Source organism: Tursiops truncatus, chromosome 7 (assembly GCF_011762595.2).
Source record: "Tursiops truncatus isolate mTurTru1 chromosome 7, mTurTru1.mat.Y, whole genome shotgun sequence".
In the NCBI taxonomy this organism is placed as follows: domain Eukaryota; kingdom Metazoa; phylum Chordata; class Mammalia; order Artiodactyla; family Delphinidae; genus Tursiops; species Tursiops truncatus.
The window spans coordinates 11,074,386-11,092,608 of NC_047040.1; the positions used below are offsets into that span (position 1 = coordinate 11,074,386).

The 18,223-nt window shown below is 41.0% G+C and overlaps 1 pseudogene; it reads left to right on the forward strand.

Moving 5' to 3' along the window:
- Positions 1 to 12,786: 12,786 nt before the first annotated feature.
- On the forward strand, positions 12,787 to 15,589 carry LOC101335060 (thiamine transporter 2-like; annotated as a pseudogene).
- The last annotated feature ends 2,634 nt before the right edge of the window (positions 15,590 to 18,223 follow it).

Sequence of the window (18,223 nt, forward strand, 5' to 3'; positions counted from 1 at the left end):
AGAAAAGACAGACTTTCAGCATCTCCAGGACAGCAGAAATAGTCATAGGTCCATGAGAGACATGGAGAAGAAAAGACAAGAAGTTCAGCTCAAAGTTCAACCTTGGACTTGGGCAAACAACTCATGATCAGAATAGATAGAAATATAATGGACAAAAGAAGAGACTGGGCTTCCAGAAGCACAGAAAAGAGATGATCCCAGTAAGGCTCATCAATGAGTCATCAGTTACTTACACAAGAAAGACCTGGAAAACCCCAGAAGCATCCTGCATAGAAGAGCAACTCCCTACTTTCTGTGAAGTAGAGGTAGATGGAAAGCAGTCACCTCCACTTAATCATTGGCAAGTCATTATTGTTCTCTAGTGACATAATCCTGTTTCTGACTGTCATTGCCACCTACTCTAAGTAAGAGCTTTGTTGATATAAATTGGATCAGTATTTATTTTACCTCAGAGAAGAGGTCAGTTCATCTAATAGGTCCCCAAATAAGGCATCTTCATGTGGACCCAGCTTGTAAAAGGGTAGAGTGGGTGGTGAACAATACAGGCTGACCTGGAAGGTCCATCCCTCCCAAAGCTCTTCTGCTGAGAGCTGGAACCACTCTCATTCTTTTTTCAGGTGAGTATCATTTTTCACAGTGAACATTATCGCTAACCTCCTTTCAAAGCAAAATTACCAGAGGACTAATCGACTGTCACTAGCAAGTTAGTGTAAATGCATTTATAAAGGTAATTTCATCTCTCATGTAGACAGGATTGCTCCAGCTAATACCAGAAGCCAGGTATTTAACAGGTGAGTTCTTTGACACACCACATCTATTTTCAAGCTTTCTTTTATTTCGGAGACCACACACACACACACACACACACACACCCCTCCACTCCTCAATTCTATTATTCTATTACCTCATGGTCAGCAGGAGAAGTGTGGGAGGGGTCTTGTGATTCAAGGAGAAAAGATAAAGCCCTCTGAGACTCAGCATGGCGGGCAAGGTAGACCTTATCCCTGTAAGGCAGTTCACCTCAAAAACAACTTGGAAAGATCCTGTGCTTCCTTGTTTGTTGGCAACTCGGCATCATCACTACCACCGCCACCTTCCGGGGGCCCCTACCTCCTGCATCGGAGAAGCCTGGAAAGACATTTGCCTGGGTTCACTTCCCTGTAGGGCTGCAGGTCAGTCTGCCCATTCGAGGCACTCCTGTGACATTCCGAGAGGGGAAGGTTTTTAAATGACCAGTGTTCTCCAAGGCAGTTATCTTTTCTTTTAAGAAAGTTGTACGCTTATTGAAAAATATGGTGCAGATTTTCTTGAACACATTGTCTTTTAAGGCCACCCATTAAGTCACAATGAGTTCTTAATCCTTTGTCATCTTTTTATTTTCTGTTTGTTAACTTCTGCTTTTAATTATTTCCAACTGTATACTTTCCTTATGTTCATCCTGCCATATATATATATATATATATATATATTTTTTTTTTTTTTTTTTTTTTTTTTTTTTTTTTTTTTGCTGTACGCGGGCCTCTCACTGTTGTGGCCTCTCCCGTTGCGGAGCACAGGCTCCGGACGCGCAGGCTCAGCGGCCATGGCTCATGGGCCCAGCTGCTCCGCGGCATGTGGGATCTTCTCGGACCGGGGCACGAACCCATGTCCCCTGCATCGGCAGGTGGACTCCCAATCACTGCGCCACCAGGGAAGCCCCATCCTGCTATTTTTATTTTTATTTTATTTTCATTGACGTAACACTGGTTATAACATTATTTTTAATCCCAGTCAAACCCGGTGTAGACTTCCTTCTCAAAAATGCCGTTGCATAAATGTAAATACCCATTATCTTAAAAATATTTAAATTCAAACTTCCTGAAGCCTGTAAGAATATTCTCTAACATAACCAGAGGGTATAAAAATAAAATACCATTAAACTAAAAAGTGTTAGATATTATTGGACTTTTAACCCCAGAAACGCAAGTGGAAATTTTCTTATAAATTTAAAGAGTGTTCAGATTATCTGGATCCTGTTAGAACTATTTCATAAAGCACTCCAGTTTTTACCATTTTAACACATAATATTGAACTCCTATCGGTTCTGTTTCTCTGGAGAACCCTGACTGATACAATAATCAATCTTATATACTTGGATAGCATTAGTTAATTTATCCAAAAAAGGTTAATAAGCATCTACTTAGGAATATAGCAGACACCAAGATGGATAAAGTCCCTTCTGTTAAACAACAAGGATTTACTGTAAAGCACAGGGAACTATATTCGACATCTTATAACCTATAATGGGAAAGAATCTGAAAAAGAATATACATATATGTATATAAACTGAGTCATTAGCTGTACACCTGAAATTAACACATTATAACACATTATAAATCAACTATACTTCAATTTAAAAAATCCCTTCCGTTATAGCACTTCTATTTTAGAAGGAATAAACAGATAAAAACGATTAAGCATATTAATATATAACAGGTGGTGACAAAGCAAGGCAAGAAAACAGAGGATGACATCAGAACGGCCATATTGAACAGGGTGGTCTGAGAAGTTGTCTCTGATAAGGGGCATTTGAACACAGTCTGTACCAAGGGATGGGGCATGGCCTGCAGGTACTTGGAGGAAAGATATTCCAACAAGTGGAAATGAAGACCCAAGGGCCCACAGGGAGTTGCATGTGACTGGGCTGGGCACTGTCACTGCACGCAGTCCTGTAGGTGTTTGATCCTGTGGAAAGTCCCTGCCCAGCAGTCATTTTATCTACTGGTCTCTGTTCCTTCTGGAAAAGATGAAGGATTAGGACCAGATCATTGATTCCTGTCCAAAATACCCACAGTCACCCTGCATTCTACAACCCCCTCGCAGTGGTTTCCAGTTGACAAATAAAGGCTCTGAGGAACATTCCAGTAAAGGAATCTGTATAACTTTATTTAACCCAATGTTTCCGAACTTACTTGGTCTCAAAACCCTATTTCCATTGTTAATTGAACTTGGGTTCATTGAAAGCACTTAAGAAATGCTAGCCTCAAAGAGCTAACCCATCTTTCAATTCTAAAGTTGTCTGAATTAGATATCATATGATATCACTTATATGTGGAATCTAAAAGAATGGTACAAATGAACTTATTTACAAAACAGAAATAGAGTCACAGATGTAGAAAACAAACTTACGGTTACCAAGGGGGAAAGGTGCCAGGGAGGGATAAACTGGGAGATTGGGATTGACATATATACACTACTATATATAAGATAGATGACTAATAAGGGCCTGCCTGCTGTATAGCACAGGGAACTCTACTCAATAATCTGTACGGGAATAGAAAACAAAAAAGAGTGGATATATGTATATGTATAACTGATTCACTTTGTCGTACAGCAGAAACACAACATTGTAAGTCAACTCTACTCCAATAAAAATTAATTTAAAAAAATTCTTTAAAAATTAAAAAAATAAAATAAAATTGTCTGAATAATGGGACATAAAATCACACACACTCCCCCCAGAGCCCCAGCTCTCCAGATAACAGGATCTATGACTTTACAAAGAAGGGACTGGAGAGAGTGCAGCTTTTAAAGTTATTTTTAGCAGCAGAACCTTTCTTACATATATATTCCAATGTGAAACATCAATAAACAAAACAGTTAAAATCAAAGATGCCTGGGCTGAAGCAGTAGTTTAGACTAGTTGGAAATCACTAGGCTCGATTTAGTGTGTGTACTGTGGTCACACTGCCCTCTAGTGTCTAATCTTCAAAGAAAGTAAAGCTGAAATTAGTACAGAAATCTCTTCTTTCAAACTTTCGACCTAAGAGTTGACCAAGATGACTGTCTGCTAAGCAGTGACTCTCAAAGTGAGGTCCCCAAGCAGCAACATCAGCATCACCTGGGAACTTGTTAGAAATGAAAATATTCAGTATGAACCCACATCTCCCTCCCCAAGACCCACTGTGTCAGTTAATGGGGGAGGGACCCAAAAATCAGTATTTAAACACGCCTCCCACATGAGGAGCAAAATCACAACTCAGCCTATCACTCACAGGTGGAGAGCAATTTTTTATACCATGTTGCCTTTAATTAAGAAAAAATGAACTTGGGAGCAGCCTGTTGAAAACCCAAAAACTCATAAACAGAAGAGTTTCCATACTTAGCATTTGTTCAGCAGTTTTCACTTTATGCCATAGGAGTTGCATCTATTCCAACAAATCACTGGACCCAATTTTTTGGAGCACTGCCATGAATGACAAAAGAACATTCTAGAATGGATCTGATCGACTTTACTTTGAAAGAAAATTTCTGTGGTGATAACACCCATTGTAAAAAACAGGGATTGCATTGTGAAGTAGTGGTGAAAACCCTATAAAGCTGACCTATGATAAGATGAATAAAGGATGTATTTCCAGCATAAGTTTTTTTTTCTGGCCAGCCATCGTGAATTTATGTTCTGTTCATGACCAGGGAAACCAGATAAAGGTGCATGAATGGATTAAAGCAATTTCACTACAACGACAAGAAAAAAAGTCTTTCTTCTTTCTTCCTTCCCCTAGAGGCTGCCTGAATACTTAGGATGGATGAGGGCTCCGTCGACTGAAAGCACGAATTCACTAACTGCTCTGGGAGCACCAGCCTCCCATACAAGAGGCACCTTCATTGCCACCATAGCACACTTGTTTCCAAGACTTGATTATCTGACAAAGACAACAGAGCCAGTAAAAAGCAGAGCAATGGTTATACACATTAGTCTCACAAGCAGAAAATCAGTATAAGATAACTTTACAAGTGGAGTAATGACTAAGCTATAAGTAAATTTATAATTTTTATATGAAAATTATGGTTTGCTTAAAAAGGCAGGTCACCTAAAAGGGCGAGGCAGTATCATTTCTGCAATTCATATAACATCAAATTTTAAAAACTAACATTTCAGTCTTTTATGAGAATACTTAAGTTTTCAAACAACCACCATATGGGATGTAAATGATGTTCATTACTTAGCTAAAGATATTTATCCATAGCTGTAAAAACAAACTGGGAAATTTTACTCCACATATAAATAAAGACTCATTTGTTCTATTTAGATTTAACAATAATGAAAGTATGTATACATGGAAATCCAGGATAGAGTATATTTAGTGAAGATTTTTTAATGTGAAATACATCTTACATTTTGCCCAAATTATCAAAAATTCAAGAAGCCAAACTATACCTTCCACACTGCTTGGAAATCTCCAAGCAAAATACCCAAGTTCATTGCTTACAAGTTCTATTATACTTTCAACAATAGAACAGAATTCAAACATGTTCTCTGCCATTTTATAACAAAGATCACCTTTCCTCCAGCGTCCAGTAACACGGTCCTCCTTTCCATCTATGACCTCTACAGAAGCACCTTTACCATCCATATTTCTAACTATTCTGTTCATGATGATATATGAATTCTCTAAGACAGTAGACCCTTTCTCTATAGCCCCTCTCTCTTCTTCCAAGGCCTCATCAAGAAATGTCTTTAATGTCCATATTTCTGCCAACAATCTCTTTAAGGTATTCTAAGTTTCTTCTATCAAGTACCTCAAAACTTTTCTAGCCTCTACCCATTACCCAGTTCCAAAGCCACTTCCACATTTTTAGGTGTTTGTCACAGCAGCATCCTACTTCCCAGTACCAAAACTGGTATCAACAATTCATCAATCCTTGTGATTTCCTGGGTACGAAGGAAACATGCTATTAAAATGAGTCCCTACAGTTAGCTCATAGCATGGACATAGTGAGATGAGTTAAGTGAGCATTGAAAGTGAACTAGGAGAAAATCTGTCTAATCACCATTAAAAAATGATGAGGCTACATAGTCAGTGTGTATTAACCAACACTACTGGTTAAAAAGGGCAAGGCAGGGTCCAGACGGAGAATGCTGTTATGGAATGCTGATATACGTAACCTGGGTAAAAAATATTTTTAGCACTGAGTCATGATAAGCTGGAATATAGAGATCATTTCCTTTCAATTCTTTAAAAAGTACATACAGTAAATGTTCATTAATTTAGACTATAAGGAGAAGAATCTAAATGAACTAGTAAAACATCTGAATGGAGAAATATGTGTGTGGACAACATGTATTTTGAGCAGAACCTAACTAAACTGACCAAGTGTTCTTGTAGTGAAAGATCATAAAGATTTGATTAAAGGGCAGATAAATATGACTTATGATTTTTTTATGTAAGTTGGTATTTATAAGGGGTTTTCAGACAAGGTAATTCCTTCAAGAAATAGTTTTTCTTGCAACCTTATTAAACTGTAACTTTACTTTTTCAATCTCTCCTTATTGTCTTAAAATAACCTTGACCTTAATTATACACTTTGTACTAATGATCCACAGTCCAAATTAGCTGGCTCTTATATGAGCTTTTACTTTATCAGCAATTCTTTGGCCCTTGTGATTTCCTGGGTCACGGAGACTAGATCAGATTCTCAAAGAAAGGCAAGGGAAAGACACTGGTATTTATTGTGTTAGGCACTGCTCTGAGCCCTCTCCTATTGAGCTCATTGACTCCTCACAAATGATAAAGTAGATAATTTTTATCTACTTTTTTATTTACCATTTTAAAGTAGATAATTTTTATCTTCTTTTAATCAGTGGGACTCAGAAAGACTAAGGGATTTGAGTAAGTTCAGCCAACTATGATTAAGTACAACAGAAAAAAAAAATATATATATATATGTGGTCTGATGGCCCACATCACATAATAGCTGGGATATTTATTTAATTCCCACCCACTCATGGAGTGAGCCAGCTACACAAACAGCCAGGGCCTCCGGGTTCCCAGACTCCAGAGCTGAAATGACGCTAGGATAGATCAGTGTCCTGAAACAGAAGCCCCCCGCTTTCAGTGCACCCAACTTTGCATTTTAACATAATTAGGAGCATATCAAGGCAACTGTTTGGTAACATTTTAACTGATTACCAGTAACCTTTGAAGCAACGGGTTAAAAATTAACTAAAACTTATCACTTGCTTGAAATATTAAAAATTGTACCACTAAGACTATCTGGGATTGTAAATTCAGTATCTGGCCTTTTTTAAAGTTACAACTCCACCCCTAATTTTTAAAATTGAAAAAATAATGCCTTGGAATTAGAAAAAGAGCTCTAAGAAAGGTGTGTTTCATCTTTCAGGTTGAGTTTTTTTGCTCCCTTCAATCTTAGCAGAGACAACAGATCAAGGACTACTGTACTCCTCATGTTTTCAAAGTCCTTCCTAGGGAGCCATTAGGCTTCCGTAGACCATAGGAAAGTCATTCAATTCAGAGGGGCTGTGCAGGCAGAACATCGATAGGTAAAATAAAAACACACCGTCTTTTTGCAATAAATAAAGATAACAGCAGGGGGCAAACTTGGAGCCTGTCCTTACTGAAGTACTGTAGTGGAAATCTCACATTCGAGAGGATTTGCTGTACTATTTCCCCATGCGATCACTTATTATAGGAGTCTTTTCATGGTGGTGGTAATGGATTCCACAATCTAGTCAAACCAATCCACACATTTTGAGTCCAATATTCTGCTTTTACCCACTGGCTGCCGACATTAGGGGTAGAATCGGAAGCTTTTTTCAACATAAAAACCTGAGACATGGTTTCTTTGGAACCAAAGTCCCTGGTCTCAGAAATGACGCTATTGCATCCCTGCCAACAACCGAGGCATAGATTCAGGAGGGGGATTTGAGATTTCCTCTATACAACCTCTATTAGAAACTATTTGATTCTACTCTGCATTTTATTAGTAGTATCACAAGAACTACTACTCTCTCAAAAACACTTTCAAAAACTTCAGTGGGTCTGACAGTGAGAAATTATGAATTTTTATAAAGTGTGCAATTATTTAGTATGTTGCTCTTTTGGGGATTACTTTCTCATGAATAGAAAACTCCCCTGGCTCTTCCCCTTAACTGCCAGCAGGACTCATCTGTGTAAAAAACATCTCAATTGCTAAATTCACTCACTTAAAACCTAATTGTCCCAGGTTCTAGAAGCTACCCGCAGATTAAGCATGTCCTACTCCAACAGAAACCAGCACAATGGTGCCAAATGCCACCACTCTCTAGTATTTTCCCTATCCATTGCCACAGAAGTTGGATGTGGATTCTCCAGGTAGAGGCAGGAATCTAGTCCATGTTATGTACCTGCAACAATGACAGGCATTATACCAGGAAATCTCCCCTCAGCTACACTCATGTGATGGACATTACAATACACCTGTGCAGGTGAAGAAAACTGAGGTCCCAACACACTAAGAAACTTGTCCAGGGTCACACGACTCGAGAGGGCAGATTCGAGATTTGAATTTGCTCAACCACAAAGCCGATGTCTTCCAACCAGGAAATCCTCTTTTCCTTATTCCAAAACTGCTCTAAGAGTAACTACATATTTTTGAAAATCAAATGGTGTGTAGTTCCCACTCCAGAGAACAACTTTAAATAACTGAACACTTGGAAAACTTCTTGTTCTCATTATTTCGAATTTTTCTGGTCAGTTAGAAACTCCATTTGGTCCAATGGCTGTACTTACAACAACTTTCCAGGAGACCTTCAGTGTGTCAGATCCTGTGCTAGACTCTGGGTGACAAAGATGAACCCCTGCTCCCGAGGATCTCCCAGGCCACGGAGCAGAACTGCACGTCCACACATCAGTGCCTTTCAAAGCTCTCAATGCTACAGACTGTATAGCTCATGCTTATGAACTGGCATTGTTCTACCAGGTACTGATTCATGTAATCCTCACCATATAAGGTACTTATTATCGTCCTCATTTTACACATGAGAAATCTGTGCAGAGAGGTCCAGGAACTTGCCTAAGATCACATGGCTGTATGTAGCAGAGAAGGATTTGGACCTAATTGATTCTAGAGCCCTGTCTTTGACTGCTGTGCCGTAATGTCTTGCCCAGGGCTGTAACCGAGATGAGACACAGAGTAAGGAGGGAGAGAAGCAGGAAAGAGTCAGGAGGCTTCAGAGAGGAAAACCCAGTCAATGACCAAGTGAGTGAGATTTCGCCTGGAGCTGTGTATTGCCTTTCTTCACAGATGCCCATGGCTTTCCTTTTTGTCAGCCAACCTTAAGGCTTATCATCCAGAACATAAGTTCTCACTTTTCAGTATTAGCAACATAAATGGAAAACAAATAGGAACAGGGCACAGGCTAAATATCAACTCCCAAAAATACTTCTAAGTGTTGTGTTTTCATTTTACCCATGACATGATATTATCTAGATGGCGGGATAATTCTTCTTCTGAAAACAGGTATTAAAAACAAATCAATTCACCTCAATGGATGACAGCTAAAATTAATTAAGGCTTCTTACACTAAATCAAAATCAATGTTCACTTTGAGTTTGATACAGTCGGCCCTCGGCATCTGCGGGTTCCACATCCCTGAATTCAACTAACCTCAGATCCATACCGAGTGTTGACTCAACTGTGCCATTTTATATAAGGGACTTGAGCACCTGTATCCACGTCCCACCCTGCCCCCCACCCCGAACCAATGCCCCAGGGATACCAAGGGATGACTGTACTTAGAAAAAGCAAGGGGTCTAACTGCTTTATAAATCCTTACTCCCCAAAGGCCATTTTATTCACCACTTCTAAATACTCAGTAAAATGAATTTCCAGTTTATCAACAGCTACATGTTAATAACCTCTTGATGGGGGGGTGGGGCACAAAGTAGATGTTTTTGCTTAGCAATCATGTCTGTTGGAAACTCTCTTTTCTACCTAAATTCTACCAATCTTATCTTCTCTCCGTGATTTCTGCCTCAGGAGAAATTTCCTGATTGTTTTCTACCATAAAAGACAAAAGGAGGGTGTGACTGACTTACTCAGGCAAAACTTGAGAGTACTTTTCTATCAGCGACCCCATCATTCCATCTGAGATGAAATTTAATCCCTTACTACAGTGTCTTCCAATAATCATTAGTTTTCTCTTTAGACCAAGAAATCCAAAAGAAAAGACTCAAGTTTTGTGTTCTGACCTGTGATACATTCTCCCTGTCACAATGGAGCATGGGGAAGAGAATGCAAGTTTCATGAAAAGAAGTCAATTAGATTGATGACCACTCTTCTTACCTGCTTTCCTCTTCTTTCTGCAGTGGTTTAACCATCCTTGAACTGGTGCCCAACGTCACCAAGCCATTCCTGGGTTTCTCCCCCAATCATTCTCTGCTTATTTGGATTTTTCTCAATGATGACATTATCAGAGCCATTTGTCATATTTTACTCAGCAGGACCAGAAGAAAATATAAGCCTCAGTGTGGTAAGTTAGCTACCACGCTGATCTTAGATTTAAGTCCAGTTAGAACCAATGTCTAAAGCCTTGGGTAGGAGCAAAGTATCAGCACTTCCTACATCTCAAATGTGAACAAATGGGCCTGAATGATTTTCATGTATTTGTCATGTAAGACTATAAACTCAAGCTACAACAAAAATAGGGTGGGTGCAGAACAACTTCAATCTTTCAGTTATAAAAAAATAATACCTGAGGACTTCATTGCTTATTATCATTAACCTAAAATAAAGTCATTCTTAGTTATGAGCGCAAGTCTCAGAAGATAGTGTAAGATTTAGAGGGGAAAAAGTTACTGGAAAACCATGTGAGAAATCCTCTGAAGATTTTCCCCTCTTTATTTGTAAACATTAAGGCAGTTTTAACTGTCAGGTGATAGGATCTAATCTCAAGAAGCCCATTAGTCAGTGGATCTCAAAGTATCGTCCTCGGACCAGTACATCAGCATCATGTGGCAAGTTGTTGGAAATATAAGTTCTTAAGCCCCACCCAAGGTCTGTTGAATCTGAATATCTGTTTTTAGCCATCCCCCCAGGTAAATCTGAGCTATGCTGAAATTTGAGAACCACTGCTTTGAACCATTGAGCAATAAAACGACCAGACAGGGCTTCCCTGGTGGCGCAGTGGTTGAGAGTCCGCCTGCCGACGCAGGGGACACGGGTTCGTGACCCGGTCCGGGAAGATCCCACGTGCCGCGGAGCGGCTGGGCCCGTGAGCCATGGCCGCTGAGCCTGCGCGTCCGGAGCCTGTTGCTCCGCAACGGGAGAGGCCACAACAGTGAGAGGCCCGCGTACCACAAAAAAACAAAACAAAACAAAACAAAGATCAGACAAGGAACTCAATCAGTTCACTTTTCTTTAGGGAAAAAAAAAAAAAAAAATCACTACCATCTGATTTACATCCTGGTGATTCAGCAAACGGGGCATGACAGTTTTATCTCCCTTTGCTTCCTTGCCCTGCCCAGCCACCATCCGCATCCCCCCACCCCACACCAAGGAAACCTCACCCCCTAACCCAATCCACCATTTCTTCCTCACGCCAAACACAAGTACATGTCAACTTTGAATGCCGTTAACTGCAAACTGGTTTAGCTGGGAGATATCTAAGCTAAATTTAGATTCCAAACTTAGACTCCAGACTGTCATAAAAAGCAGATCTGGAATGCAGCTTTTCCCAGGTTGGTAATTACACCTAAAGGCCAGAAAGAGGAAGAATAACGTTCTACCAAACTTTAAGAACACTTAGACAAAAGTCTACCGGGGAGGGCTGCCCTGGCGGTGCAGTGGTTGAGAATTCGCCTGCCAATGCAGGGGACATGGGTTCGAGCCCTGGTCCGGGAAGATCCCACATGCTGTAGAGCAACTAAGCCCCTGCACCACACCTACTGAGCCCGAGTGCCACAACTACCGAAGCCCGCGCACCTAGAGCCTGTGCTCCGCCACAGGAGAAGGCACCAAAATGAGAAGCCCGCACACCCCAACTGGAGAAAGCCCACGTGCAGCAACGAAAACCCAACACAGCCAAAAATAAATAAATTAAATTAATTAATTTTTTAAAAAAAGTCTACCGGGGAACTCAAGAGGTGAGGACACAGGTTCTGTCAAAACAAAGGACATTCTCAGGCTTCGTAAATCAGTGGGTTTATTTCAGAGGTCTGAGAGACACTGAGATTCGAGAGGGTCTACCCCAACCTCCTCTACGTCATCTCCCCTCCACTATACATTACTCTTATGGAAATTGAAATAATCATGTGCTATTGATGGGGTCAGATAATTTGCTAATACAGCCAGTGTTCTGTGGGAAACTGTGACCCAAATTGACTTAAGCAAGAGAGCTACTAAGCAATTTCTCACGGCTCCTCCGTCGCAGCCCAGTAAAATAAGGCCAAGAATGTGGAAGAGCAAGATACACAAACATATTTCTTTCTTTGACTCTCGATCTTGAACTGACCATTTGTTTTATATTTGCGTGATCACCACGGTGGTATCTCGATGGTCTGTCCTTGCACACTGATGCAGATCAAAGGTGAAGATGTTCGGGTTCTTCAGGACTGAAACCTCCTTTTTACCCTTGTTTCTGACTTTGAAGAAGAGTAAACTATTAAGTGTTCACAGGCAACAGTACCTGAGCAGCCCTGAATTGCCCTGGAAACACCATGCAGTGTGAAAGATGAATGTATGCATCGTGGACTCTTTTCCCAGCCTCCATAGCTTATGCAGATCAAATTACATGTTAAAATGTAAGAAGCAGATAACAACTAAGAGCAATAGCTGCTCTTTCGTTATACCTGGAGGAATAAATCCACATGTGATGAACATCTATCATCGTTGTAGTTTGTTTCCTTGAATTTCAGTTTTCCTTTGCTTTTCATTATACCGTCAGAAATGCATGTGAGGTAACAAAGTGGACCCACTTTGGCAGGGGCCAAGCAATGTGTCCTCGGATTGATACATTCCATCCGGATAATGCATATGTCAGAGAGCCATGGCACATTTCTCTTCCTGGGGTTTCGTCCTCACGTCCTGCCCATTTGTTCTTATAGATCACAAAAGACGTCTTTCACTTTGTATTCTTACCTGCTGCTGTTCCCGGTGTTTAATCTCACCGATCACATCCAGTACAAGCCAGCCATCAACCTACAAGGGACCAGCTTCATCATTACCTGGCTGCCGCTCTTGTTTGGCCAAGGAGTGAAGACCATGCTGGTCGTAGAGTTCTTCTATGCGATGGTCACTGCCACCGAGGTGGCCTACTATGCCTACATTTACAGCGTGGTCAGCCCAGAGCATTATCAGAAAGTGAGTGGCTGCTGCAGGAGTGCCACGCTGGTGGCCTACACGGCAGCCTCAGTGCTGGCCCAACTCTTGGTATCCCTGGCCAGCCTATCGTACTTTTACCTCAACGTCATATCCTTGGCCTCTGTCTCCATGACCTTCGTTTTCTCACTTTTCCTACCGATGCCTAAGAAGAGCATGTTTTTTTCATGCAAAACCCAGCAAAGAAGGTCCTCCAAAGCCATCAGGAAAGGATGCTGTCTTAGAGGAACCTCAAAAGGATCACAAACCAGTCTGCCAAGAATGAATCACTATTTCAGGGGACCTGGATGATGGCTAGTTGAGCAGCCCAAAGCCAGAAAGTGTAGCTTTGAGAGTTTCTGCAGTAGTTCTAGGACTTGAAGGAGTGTTACTCCTCAACACACATTTTTTTTTTTTTTTTTGCAGTACGCGGGCCTCTCACTGTTGTGGTCTCTCCCGTTGTGGAGCACAGGCTCCGGACGCACAGGCCCAGCGGCCATGGCTCATGGGCCCAGCCGCTCCGCGGCATGTGGGATCTTCCCGGACCGGGGCACGAACCCGTGTCCCCTGCATCGGCAGGCAGACTCTCAACCACTGCGCCACCAGGGAAGCTCCTCAACACATATTTTTTACTGGTCCCTATGGTGGGCTTTTTCTACAGCAGGTTTTAGCCAGGTTTTAAACTATGTTCAAATCCTGTGAGATTACAAGGCACTGTCCCAGAGTTCCACAATATATAATGGAGCAGTGGAAGCCCTTGCAAACTTTGGGGGTAGCTATAGTTTATCTTTAGCGGTATGTGTAGTTTTATCTTATCATTGTGCAAGAAATGTATTCTTTCAAATTGTATTATCGGATAATCTCGTTGTAGTGATTTCAACATTGAATACCAGATACTTTGAAAAAGAAACGAGTTCTTGTCACAAAATTTAAAAGAAACAATATAACAAAAGGCTTTGATGAAGCTATACATGGAAGATAGAGTTTCACTCATTGCTAAAAACAGGGGCTGCAAATTGGTGTCCCACTGGTCAAACATGGTTTGGCCATGGCGAGTTGGGTGGTTCAAAGTCAAACTACCAAAACTCTTTCCTCTCTCTAACCTTTTAGTAACTCTAGTCTTTAAACTGTGATTTGCAAACCATTAATATGAGGTGGGCAAATGATGGCCCACGGGCTACCATAGCTAATAGTTTTTACATTTTTAAAACATTGTAAGGGGGAAAAAAGAATATATGACAAGGGTTTTAAAAAATAAATAAATAAAAAAAATACATAAATAAATAACTAGATCCCGCCAAACAACCAAATAAAAACAAAGAAAGATATGTGGCCCACCAGCCTGAAATATTTACTCTCTGGCCCTTTATAGCATACAGATCTTGAAATCAGTTTAGTGGATTTCTAACCAGAATAGAATGGAGTAGAATAGAGAGCGTATCAGCCTGTAAGGATAAATTCTGTTCTGTGAAAATTAGTTTACACACACATATATATGTACTGGTCAACATATAGAAGATATTTCTTTCTCAGGCTTTAGTCAAAGAGGTTTGAAAGTTACTGCTCTAGAATCTGTCTTATCACTTCAAAGTTTTCCAGTTGAGACAACTTAAATATCTGTATCTTTCCTTAACTATACATGTGGGGATTTGCCAAAGTTTGTTGCCTTCTATTAAGACTATTTTCCATACCCATTTACCCCATTCCCTCCCATATCCAATTATCTGCTAGAATAAAAGTGCATCCAGACTGGATTCTAACAACCCTCCATCCAATCGTCTCTCCACAACCAAGTTACTGTATTATCCCATATAATTTTCTCTCTGGCCTTTCATGCATATAATACTTTCATTCAATTGTCATTAGTAAGAACTGAGGACATAGTCACCCTTAACAAATAAACAGTAATCCTTGATTTTGGTGAAAATGGCAGCAGAGGACAAAGAGCCTTCTGGAAAGGGAAAGGCCCTCTGAGAGGATATGGTGTCCCTGAGCATTTATGGCTTTTCCTTGAGTTGGCTGGTATGTGTCTGTTTCATCCTTATTTACTACAGATTTCTGATATTGCATCTTGTCCAGTAGGAAGAAGGCAGGGAGACTGAGTGGCCTGGAGAAGCCTTGAGAAGGTCTCTAGGGGATGGAGGGTATCCAGCTTCTGCTACAGGAGTCCCCCTTCAACCCTTCCTGGGCTTTCTGTTTTGGCAAAACTTCCCTCCCAGCTGAGAAGCTACAGTCTTTGGGGTTTTTTAGATGCATGTCCAAGCACTCTTCCTTTTTCCCAGAACATATTTTGTGAAATTTGAAACACTTTTCCAAAAGGAGGCAACTGCAGAGAGAGAGGGAAGATGGGCTGATGCAGAAGTTAATACTCTACCGTCAGAAGGCAGAGCCCAGAGCCATCTTTGAAGTTAGCCCAACAATGCACACGGATCTTCCTGATGAAACAAAGCCTTCACATCAAATAAGACTTTGAAGATACTTACGTTTGAAGTTGGGGTGTTCCACACCCACGTATTTATTGAACATATCAGGGTCCATTGTTGAGCTCATATTCTTCTCGTTTCCCGTTCTGGAAATTCTATTTTGACTCCTAGAAAACTGTTCTAGGAATTGGTTCCCCTTCACTTATTTCCTCTGTAAGTACTTGCTCCTGGGGAGAAGCAGGAAAAATTCCTCTTCTCTCCAGGTAATGTGTAGAAAAGATAAAATTTTCATAAAATGTATTCTTGACAAGCCCTTTAAACACAAGTAGTCTTTAGTCTCCTGGTGATAGTGAAGACCTTACTTAGTGTCAAATTTTTAGGCAAAACCAGGTGAGGTAGGATTGGGTTGCTGACCTAAGGCCTCACGCAAATTAAACTCTGTCTTTAAGAAAGAAAGCTGAGGGTAGTGAGAAATCTGACAATTGGCTACTTAGCTCCCAGCACATTGTGGGAACACACTGGAAGTTTGTCTATATTATGCACATTATAAAATGGCTTGTCCTGTGGCCGCCTATGCTCCCAAGCACTCCATTAGTTGGCTCAGGGCTTGGGTCAGGGTTTCTCATCCTCACACTGTTGACATTTTGGGCAGGGTAATTCTTTGTCATGGGGCCTGTCCTGTGCATTGTAGGATGTTCAGCAGAATCTCCAGTCTCCAGCCCACTAGATCCCAGTAGCCAGCCCCTCCCCCAGTCATGACAACTAAAAATGTCTTCGAATATTGCCATCTGTCCCCTGGAGGCAAAAACACCCCTGGTGAGAACCACTGGGTTAGGGTTACGTTCGATTTGAGTTAGGATCAGAACTTTTACAATCTTTGTCACACTCTATTAAAACCACAAATTGGGCTTCCCTGGTGGCACAGTGGTTGAGAGTCCGCCTGCCAATGCAGGGGACACGGATTCCTGCCCCAGTCCGGGAAGATCCCACATGCCGTGGAGCGACTGGGCCCGTGAGCCATGGCCGCTGAGCCTGTGCGTCCGGAGCCTGTGCTCCGCAACGGGAGAGGCCACAACAGGGAGAGGCCCGCGTACCGCAAAAAAAAAAAACAACCTACAAATATATTGCCATATGATATCACTTATATGGGGAATCTAAAATATGACACAAATGAACTTATCTACAAAACAGAAACAAACTCGCAGACACAGAGAACAGACTTGTGGTTGCCAAGGGGGAGGAAAGGCGGGGGAGGGATGGATTGGGGAGTTTGGGATTAGCAGATGCAAACTATTATATACAGAATGGATAAACAACAAGGTCCTGCTGTATAGCACGGGAACTATATTCAATATCCTGTAATAAACCATAATGGAAAAGAATATGAAAAAGAATATATATATGTATATTTGAGTCACTTTGTTGTACAGCAGAAATTAACACAACATTGTAATTCAACTATACTTCAATAAAACGTTTTTCTTTAAAAAAACTACAAACTTATTTGTCTCATTTCTTCAGTAGGGTGTATTATTTTCAAGAGCAAGTATCCATAGTTTACTACCATGTTTTCCCACAGAGAAGCTCAAAAATGCTCGGTGGGCAAGTAAGTCAATGAATGACCAAATAAAGAAGGGAATGAACAAACACACAAATGGGGAAGAAGTGTGTAGAAAGAATTCTGGAAAGGAAGTTTGGTACCTGTCAGGGACGTTGAAAAAATTTTTAAACAATGTTACAGAGAAGAAAGAGAAAAACAGAGACAAGGACAAAGAGAGAGGCCGTTCTTACTAGAGCATCCTTACATGGCACAGAGAAAGGGTGTGCTAGAAAGAGCTAGTGTTTGTGTTGAAGAACTTGGTACCTCACTCGGTCACCAAGGGTTAACAATTGCCCATTTCTTACCTATCGCCTTGTCTTGACCAAACTTCAATCAGGCTCCTCGCTTTCCTACAGGCCTCCACCCCCTGCCTTATCTGTTTCTCCTGGGAACTGGCTGACCACAGAGGGACACTTTCCTGTCAGACTCTATTGGTCACTTCCCCTTGCTTGTCCAACTTCCCCTCCAAAGATCCTGTATATCTCTGCTTGCCCAATAGCAAAGGGTTATCTTTTAAAAGAAAAACATTTTTCAGTTTGATTTTAAGATACTTTCAGATTTGGGCAATTGCAGCATTCTCCAGATTCCAATCGTTTTTCTTATAAATAAGCCTCTCCCTGTCGACGTCTGGATTTGCTTTTGTTTGACACCAGGCTTCTGAGCCTGAGTTTTACCTTCTGCAAAGGGAAGAGGAAAGAAAAAGTGACCTCTAGGGGTCCTTTGCAGTCTATGATTTTTGGAAACCCAAACATAGTTGGTCTATTTCAAACGCTGAGAGAAAAAAGATATGTACAGTTTGCAGAGCTGGATCAAGTGATTTTTCATTCAATCAAAGTTCACAATAAGTCAACCTTATTTACCATAGCCTGGAGATGCTTCAGTGCTTATGCAATGTAGATTTTAGCAAAACAGTACACTACTTTATTATGCATAGAATAACAGGATGATTGGGGTTTCCTCTCTTTTCAGGGGTACATGGCAGTGGGCCATGTAAACGTCAACTAGAATCTTCTGGGAGAGTGGCTTTGGGAATCTTGGCTTTGGGAATCTTCTCTGCAGCTGATGCACAATCTCTATTTCTCAT